The sequence below is a fragment of the Halichoeres trimaculatus genome, unplaced genomic scaffold (assembly GCF_033239565.1).
Source record: "Halichoeres trimaculatus isolate MK-OKI-2021-1 unplaced genomic scaffold, fHalTri1.1 fHalTri1_scaffold_13, whole genome shotgun sequence".
NCBI lineage: Eukaryota > Metazoa > Chordata > Actinopteri > Labriformes > Labridae > Halichoeres > Halichoeres trimaculatus.
Genome location: NW_027437191.1, coordinates 14,768,668 through 14,777,881, shown reverse-complemented (window position 1 = coordinate 14,777,881; position 9,214 = coordinate 14,768,668). Strand labels below are relative to the sequence as shown.

The following is a 9,214-nucleotide window of genomic DNA, read 5'->3' as shown; positions in this document are numbered from 1 at the left end:
AAAGGTGGTTCAAATAGGGTCTGGTCTTAATTGCCTTCTCCTCTCTTCATACATACTGTACAAGGGTCGATTCTTATTTAATAACTCACCAGTAAAGATATTAGATTATAAGTTTTGCATTATTAGGTAGTTAGTTAGGGCTGTCATTATTTAGCTTCAAATCTACTCTTAAGAAAACAATGAGTAGATGACATCACTTATATTGTCTATAATTTAAAGTAAATAGACATAATATCTTTTATAGAATACTTTCCTGTTGAAATCAAAGGTTTTTTTGGGAAAAGAAAGTTGTGCTCAGCTGTGTTCATATTTATTTGATTTAAATTAGATTACAAAACTGCACAGATTGCACACAGAGAGAAGCTCGGGGGGAGCCCAGCAGCTTTTCCTGCCCTGAGGCTGTCCAACAGGTTTATCCTACCCGACTCTGCGCTGTGTGTGTGTGTGTGTGTGTGTGTGTGTGTGTGTGTGTGTGTGTGTGTTTGTGTGTGTGTGTGTGTGTGTGTGTGTGTGTGTGTGTGTGTGTGTGTGTGTGTGTGTGTGTGTGTGTGTGTGTTAAGGGACCAACCATAGATGATGGTGGCAGGGTTTAGTAACATAGTTAAATTCTCAGAGGAGGGATTTGTAAGTTTTGATCTGAGCTAATTAATCTGAAACCCTCAATGGACAGGAACGGGTTATCGTTGTATGGGAAGTTTAAAGGGGACACTGTGTGTGTGTGTGTGTGTGTGTGTGTGTGTGAGAGAGAGTGTGCGCAAACAAACACAACTGATGCAAGTGAGGGCCATATGAAGGCATCTTGAGTGTGTGTGACTATTAACCACTGACTCTGAAACCTTCCTCATGTACTCCCTGTGGGCTCTGTCTGGAGCTATCACAAGGCGTTCATACCATTGTTCCATCAATCCACCCATTAACTACAAACACTGGGAAACTTTAATTAAGCTGAGGCCTCTGACGATTAATTAACTTTGAGACTTTCATTTTTTTTCTTTCCCCAACACATTTCACCGAGCAAAAGGAAGTGTTAATTTAGCCACATAATTTACAAATCCAATTAAAGCCAATATTAAGACACCACAAGCTGCTGTCCTGTGTTCTCCAGACTTATAAGACTATTTTCTTTTGTGGTAGTGAATGCAGCTCTCCTAAGCTAAGCAGAGTGTATTAAACAGGGGTTAGAAGTTGTAATAACTTTGATTATTTTATGGAGTTTATTATGCTGTGTTATCCTGTTAGGGATGTGATGTTGAGGTGGTGGGCTGGTAATCCAAATAATCATGTTGCCCTTTTAGCTGCCATAAAAACTGCCATTTTACATCACTGTTTTAGCAAAGGGAAGGCCCAGTAACTGGATCTACAGTGTTTCAACAACTATCATACACAGCCTAATTGAAACTTGAGGTATGTGCTGCATACAATACACATTACATATGCAATACACTGAAGTTGCAACTTTTTTTATTATTTATTTTTTTTTGCAATGAACTGATTTGTAACTATAATACTATAATAACTTCATTTTGCCAAGGTCTCTACTCATGGTAGGTGAAGATTAGACAACACGTTAGCCTACAAATACATCAGAGCACCGGGCTGCCGATAGCGCTGTAGCCAGTTACGTTTGCTTGATGTCACATTTCAAGCCGTAGTGCTATGTTACTGTACTATATAAATACTTAACCTCAGTGCGTTGTGTCGAGTAAAAACTTATCTTGAACAAAGAAAATTTGTTTTGATCCAATCTCCATTTAATTCCAAAACAAACATACACCTGGCTAAAAGAAATTTATGACAGTGTGCATGACACTCCAGGCCAGAAGGTGGCGAGGCAGTCCAATCAAAACAGATCCTCCTTGTAGCATAAAATAAAACAATGTATGATATATTTAAATTGAAGAAACTACAAAGTTAACAGAGTAAAATATGTCATCACTAATTACTTTATTTTAAGATGGTAGAGAAAAGGCAACATGCCTTTTTTTCAAACAAGGAAGCTGTGGATACTTATACAAGATACTTAAAAGTTGTTGAGCAATGCTGTAGAGATTGTGCCAAATGGTACAGTTACAGAAAAAGATGTAACATTTAGCTAGCAGGAAACAGGTGTTAATACATCTTTAAGCTGGTCGCCATCTGCCAATCAAATGTCCGAGAAACTCATCGAGAAGAAGGAGGGAACAGGTGAGGATATGACGATAGAAAGCCCCGCCCACCTGGAGCTCGACCGGAACCGAGCCAGTTGGACTTGTCATGTATCAAGTATGGTAAGTACTTTTTCAAATACTTTTGGCGTTTTAAAACGAAGAATGTTCAGTGCACCTTTGTACTGCTTCTCTACATGCTCTCTGCCTCGTTTCGTCTTGAAACTAAAACTGTGTGACCGGCTCAGGAGCTAGCTTAAATGTTGGAGCTGCTAATTCAGCCGTTGGAGGTGTTGTGAGCACCGTTACTAAATTCATTCAGTAGATTTGATGGTTTCACAAGTAAGGCATCTCTCTACCGTTTGAAATTGCTGTTACATCTTACTCTTCATCAGAGTTTACTTATATATTGAAAAATATGTTACTAGCCTTGTAAATAATGTTTGTTCTTCCTACAGTTATTCTAGACTTGCGTCCTGTTTTTGCATTTTATCTTCTGCCCATGTCCCTTCTGAGCCCTAAATAAAAAACCCAAACCAAATGTTTCATCACCAAACAAGCAGTAATTAAACGTATGGATATTAGTCAGGTTAAATAGTATTACCTGAATTTAAATGCTATGAGAGCATGGCAGTTACACATGGGGCTCCTTCCAAATAATAAAACGCATTATAATTGCAAAAGCATTTCATGTTTAAAGAAAGTGTTTTTCTTTACCATGGATCTCAAACTTTAGCTGCTTTGTTGCTTATCCTCATGATGAGATTAAAATAATATTTTTTAGTAATACATAAAATTGCCTCTTAGCTAGTCTGTACTCTTGGATTTGCTTGTTTCTTGCACATATTATTGTTGCATTACGGAACTATGTGTATCTAATTTCAGCTTAATCAAGTTTGCATTTCTGATTGGATATTTAAAGCTATTTCATGTATATTTTGTTGATTTGTTTCTTATTCTGCACTTTAATTTCTATTTAAGAAATTATTTAGAAACCAGTTTTAATTGTCTTGTATCTTGTCGGTTATATTGAGAAAATTAAAATAGGCCAAATCTTCTTCTGTTCCCACATCTTCCCAAAAGTTCCTCTTTTCCTCTTTGATGTTTTTCTCGCTGCTTGCTTTCAGCGTGACCAATAACAGCCTCAAGGAGGCATCCCCGTAATTCCCTGTAAATGACAACTAATGAAGATGGTATTCCCTTCATTACTTGGTGTCTTCTTTTTTTTGAGTGGGGGGAGGGGCTGTCAGCAGAGCTCAGATGATATAAGCAAGTGTCAGTTCTGTTTCACTGTGTATGTCAACTCATGGTTGTAAAACTGTTGTTAAAGTGCTTCTTCCTTTCTGTTTCCCCCTCTCCTCAGCATCTTTAACGGTCAAGGATGAGCAGCCCTCCTCTTCTGGCTGAATCGAGTACACACACCCCAATTAGTGTCGCATGGTAGGTGAGAGCCTTTTTGAAAACATTTCTCATTACACCTTATCACCGGGGCGCAGAGGGGGGTGACATGAAGCAAATTAGAGGAGTGAATGAGAGCTGGGGAAAGAGGGAGGGAGGGCTGGAGACATCAAAGTGTTCTTGCTCTATTTAAATTGAGTGATCTTGTGTGGAAAGATCCCCACTACAGAAAGATTAACTCCATCCTCCCTCACACATGCAGCTAATATCACACACCCACATACCCTTGGATTTATGTGTCAAGGGTTAATAGCTAAAGGGATGGGGACACTGGGGGTTCATGTGAGGTGTTACTACATATTCACATAAGTGTGCAAACGTCAGCAAATATATATACATATATATACAATACTATATATATAAAGAATTGTTTCTGTATATTGGTAAAGCAAAATGTGTGTGTGTGTGTGAGAGAATAGGTGAGACATCAGTGCAGGGAGGTAGAGATCACACAGAAAGTGAGCACGGCTCAGTTTCATCTCAAACCAGCAGACTGACGTGTTACAAATCCCACCAGCAGCAGCGCTGAACAGACCTGCCAGCACTCCTCAGGAAAGACTCATATTCACATTAAAACACGCGCACCCATACATGCAGAGACAGAAAGAAGCTGTGTGAGAATTGATCTGTTGCCTGCTTTTCCTCCAGTTTCATCATGTCCTTTGGCTAAATGCAAATTTTGGTCTTTTTCAGAGCGTTGTAGGATGTGAGAGTTGAGGTTGTGGTATCTGTGTGTGTTTATGAGCCTTTTATTTCCTGCATGTCTCAGTGTTGTGTTTGAGTGTGTGTAGGTATGCCTCTCTATCTATTTTCTTCACTATATGAGCATGTGTGTTTGCATCCTGTGTCTCCCCCAAGTTGTCTTTCACTGTGAGTGTGCCTGTGTGTGCTGGATCCTGCCTGGTGGATTAGTGACGTCGGCGGAACTCGCACTCTTCCTCTGATAAGGCCACGCGCGGCCGCCTCCCGCTCTCTGCTCCCCGCGCTCAATTTCAGATAGTGCTAATGGAATCTGTCCTGCGCGATTGTAATGCGAGCGAGACTCATTTTCCACGGAGCTTGAAGCTGTCAGCTTGGCAGGACTGTCGGGAGGGTTTGAGAGGAGGAGGACGATGAGGAGGAGGGGAGAGCCAGTGAAGAGAGAGGGTTGATGGGAGGACGAGGAAGGAGAGCCTGATGAGGAGGGTGTGCGAGTGTGTGTGTGTTTTTGTGACTCTGATGGTAGGCCTCCTCCCTCCTGTCAGGAAGCTGGAGAGGAGCTTCCCACACGCTGCCCATCATAGAGCTTCTCTTCACGGCTTCAAACACACGTTTTAAGAGACTTCTTTTTAAGTCCAAGGAATTGTTCCCAAATGAGAGTGTTTCCCATGAACTTCTTTTCTTTTAACAGTCTGAATGTTCAGAGGCAGAGGAAGTCTTTGTTTTGTTGATAATGAGCTTCACCAAAACTGACTAAACCAAATCTGTCTACACAGAAAATACTTCATTTTTCTAACATCCTGATGTGATTGAATTGAATGAGATGCTTTTAATTTCTCAAAAGACTTTTGATATCTTAGTGTGCATTAACACTGCAGGCAGAAGTGATCCAAATCAGAGTTTTGTGGCTCAGGTCATATTTTTCTTTTATTTTAAATCTATTTAAAGCTGATTTAGGCCACTTAATCCTTTTTGTTCCAAAATGGGAAACATGACTTTATTTTCAATGATAAACCCAGCTGCCAGAGATGTGTGATAGGTCCATCTGATCTGCTGTAAATGAAGAGTGTAGCACAAATTGTTTAAATCTGGAAAAATATAAATAAACTAAAAGCAACATCAGACTACCTTTTTTAATGTGCCAATGTGTAAGACGTACAAAAATATCAGGATATATTTAAAAAACAGGACTTCAGTGGGATCAGTCTCATGATCCTTGAGAACTTTGCGCCAGAGTCAACTTGGCAGTGTAATGTACTTTCCAAAAGTCACTTCCAGTTGTTATCCACTAGTGTGACTCCTTTAACTGAAAGTTACAGGAAGTGTTTTATTTTCATGTAGCTTTAGAAATTCGTAAACTGGACCATTATATATGTAATTATCTGTGATATACACGCTACATGAGTCGAGGAAATAATAAGGCACAAAAACTTGATCTGTGGTCTTTCCAGAAGTAAATTGATGATGTTTTTCCTTTTGGACTTTTCTTAAGTTTAGTTAGTTTTATTTACACCAGACCACAGACTTCACTTAAGAGATGGATTCAACCACAGAGACATCACTTGTCCTTTAGTGAGCTACAGCTTTGATAACTTTAGTTTAAAGTTCTGTCTGTCCTGGCTTTTTGTTTTGGGGGACAGAGGTGTATTAGGACAACCCACAGAGATAGTTAACACTCAGCCTGACATAGCCACCTTCGAAATGCTGTGAAAGTGAGGACAAAACTCTGTCCTGTCCTGGCTGTAGACATGTACATATTTCAAAAAAGTTGGCTTATGGGTAGGGATGGGTACCGAGTTAGGTACTTTTTTAGGTACCTACAGAATTGTATCAAAAGTACCGGGTATCAATTCGTGTATAGTCAAAAGGTACCATGTTTAGGTACCTAAATGCATCCTTGTGACTGTGAGGGAGTAGAAGAGTAGGCGTTTTTCCTTGCTGGACATGAACACAGCATTTCAAGGTTATATATTGAAGAATAAATATGTTAAATTGAAAAAATATACATATTTTATTGTTAAAAAAATGAACATTTTTTACCACATAACCACAAAAAAGTACCGAATATTGGTACCGTTGAGTACCGGTACCGATTGCTAGGTACCGGGCATCGGTACCGTATGGTTTTAAATGTGTAAGGCAACCATCCCTACTTATGGGTGACGTGCTTTCAGAGCATTACTGGAGAAAATGCTGTTCTAGCAACTTTTACACATTTATAAGACGTTTCGCACTGTTTTCTGTGGTTAGTCATTGCATTTATATGCATGCTTAATAATACAGGGCTAATGGCTGAAATTATTATGATGATCCAGTAACCGTGGCGTATCAACCTTATTTATGAAGAAATATGCATGTTACAAAAAAGCACTTGACAAAACTATTTATTAAACTTATTGTCCCTGGTAACAAATTTCATTCACTGTTTTAAATGGAGACTCCAACGTTTGGCAGTTACCTTTATTGAGTTTTCCACTTCTTGATTGCAGACTTTTTATCTTACCAGTTAACACGTACACCGTCATGGTTTGTTGTTATTTAAACTAATATTTAATGTCTGATCAACCAGTCTTGCTGAAGTATTAGTGTAGCTTTTTCCATAAAAAAAACTAAGTAAGTGTTTTGTGAAATCCAACAAGGAATTATTTCCACTTCTCTTACTTTACTTTTACTTCCACTTTGTTGGCTCGTCGGTGTTGAGCAGCTCCACTGGTGAGCTTTTACAGTCCTCACAGTGGATAGTTTCAGGACACTGTTTTGTTGTTACACAACAAGTCATTTTACACAAATGATCACACATAATCCAATGGTTTTCCCTCAACATGAGTGTTATGAGCTAGTTGTGTTGTGATCAGCAGCCTGCAGGTGGCAGTGTTTGAATAATGAACAGGCCAGGAGTCGAGCTGCTGACCATCGGACCAGTTTTCCTTCCTGAAGCCTCCTCAGTCTGATCTCCAAGCTGCTCCATTCCTGCACTGTAAACTGATCATTTCCTCTATCTCTCATTCATCTGTCCTTTAAATATTTTACGCATACTTCCTCTCAGTTTTTCTGAGTCACTCCACAGTGCTTATATCACATTTTGCTTCAGTGACACTAAAGTTAAGCCTGGTCCATACAGAGGTTGCTGGCAGCAGGAATTAAAAAGAAATTTAGTCTGGCCCGACCACTCACAGGGCCAGAGAGTTCATTTAGGTCAGACTGTATGAGTCACTGTGTGATGCTGATTCTCTTCCTGTCTCAGTCTCTGCTCGTCCAGCGGCTCAGTTCAGGGTAAAGAAGGAAATACCAATTTGGCAGCACTACACGGATTAAAGTGGTAGTGGGCATTTTTAATCTGCAACAGACTGTGGCATTTGTCTGCACTTAAAACTGTCATCAGTCCTGACCCGTCTCTCGGCCTGTCACCCCAGTATCATCCTGTTAAAAAAAACCTCTTCTGGAGCTTGAAAATAAATAAATAAAATAAATAAACATCCGCCTAAATCTCACAGCCGGAGCTTTAGGCTGCCAGAGCCCCCCTTACTGGCACTCAACCCCCCGGGGAGAGTTTAGTGTCAACAGAGCCTTCTTCTGCTGGGGTGGAGGAGGGTCTTCATCAGGGACATTAGATGACGAGGAGGGTGAAAAAGTAATACTGAGAGAAGATTCATAAAGGGTCAGACTTAATTCAGCTGGAGGAATCAGCAGGTGAGGTGCAAACAGACCTTTCAGGAAGCTCTGCCAAATGTATTTTGTAGAAATGTTTTGACACAAATCAGATGGATTATTTTCAGATTTCTTGTTGCAATGCTTGTGTCATTTTAAGAGCAGGGATATAGCATGAATATGCAATATAATATGAAGGATATATTGTTAAATTTTACATCACTGTGAATATTGAAAAAGCCTTATGGTGGATGGTTCAGAACACTGTCTGTGATTGGCTGACAGGCTCAGTCCAACCCATCATGCATGGCTTATTGGACAGCTTACAGTCTTAACTGGAAAAATATTGAAATAATCATAAAGTGAGTTCACTGATGTACACAAGCAAAATACGCGGAAAATATATGGTAAACAGACTAAAATTTGTGTTATTTGTGTTAATTAATGCACGTGTGTAGCTCTTCCTAAAGGGACTGGTTTATGGTCTTAGTCGATGTTGTGCAAACAGTGTCAGGGGATGCTCAGTGGATGCCTCTGCACACTCTCAGACAGAAAAAGAGCATATGCTTAATCACCACTGGAGTTTCCCAGGAAAAAAAAAAAACTCAGTGGATTAAATCCTTAGAGCTGAACATTAGAGAAGTGCAAAGTTCAGCTTTTACAGGAAAAAGGCAAATCACTATCTTCCACAGCGAGCGGGAGGAAGAAGGAGAGAATCAGAGGTTGAAGGCGGCGGGCTGTGATAGTGAGGAAGAAAAGGCTCCATGTAGCGAGGAAGACAGACTGATAAAAGAAAGTAACCATCGGCGGAGGGAGAGAGAAAGGGCCCCACAAATTGGCAAAGAGAAGTCAGGGTCTCTCTCTGCTTTGCATTTCATTTACATGGTTGGCCGTATCGACCAATCGGATTGGGAGCGGAGCCCGTGGCTTAGGAAGGCGAATAAAGACTCCAAATGCCTTCACTGCTCTCATCCCTCTCTCCCATAATACCCTGTCTGCCCTTCTTTTCTCTCACTCCCTCTCTTTCCTCTCTGCACTGTCATAATACCCTTTCTCTTCCCATTCTCCTCTCGCTGGCGTGGTGCTATAAGTAGACCCTGTCTGATGTGATAGTGGGATGAGGGGAGAAGAAGAGGAGGGAAGGAGGAGAAGAAGAAGGAGGGGAGCATGCAGGGATGACTTTTGCAGCTCTATGACTCCTCAATGACTAAAAGAAGAGAACAGAGTGTGCGCTCCTGTTTGAGTGTTTGTGAGCTTCAGTGAAA

General features: G+C 40.4%; 1 long non-coding RNA gene across 1 annotated transcript in view; it reads left to right on the top strand.

Moving 5' to 3' along the window:
* Positions 1–2,179: 2,179 nt before the first annotated feature.
* The window catches only part of LOC141802075 (uncharacterized), a 45,742-nt gene continuing 38,707 nt past the window's right edge, over positions 2,180–9,214 (top strand). Inside the window, exons 1-2 of the long non-coding RNA XR_012599455.1 lie at positions 2,180–2,267; positions 3,508–3,584. This is a non-coding gene — a long non-coding RNA (uncharacterized LOC141802075). The remainder of the gene's footprint in view (positions 2,268–3,507; positions 3,585–9,214) is intronic.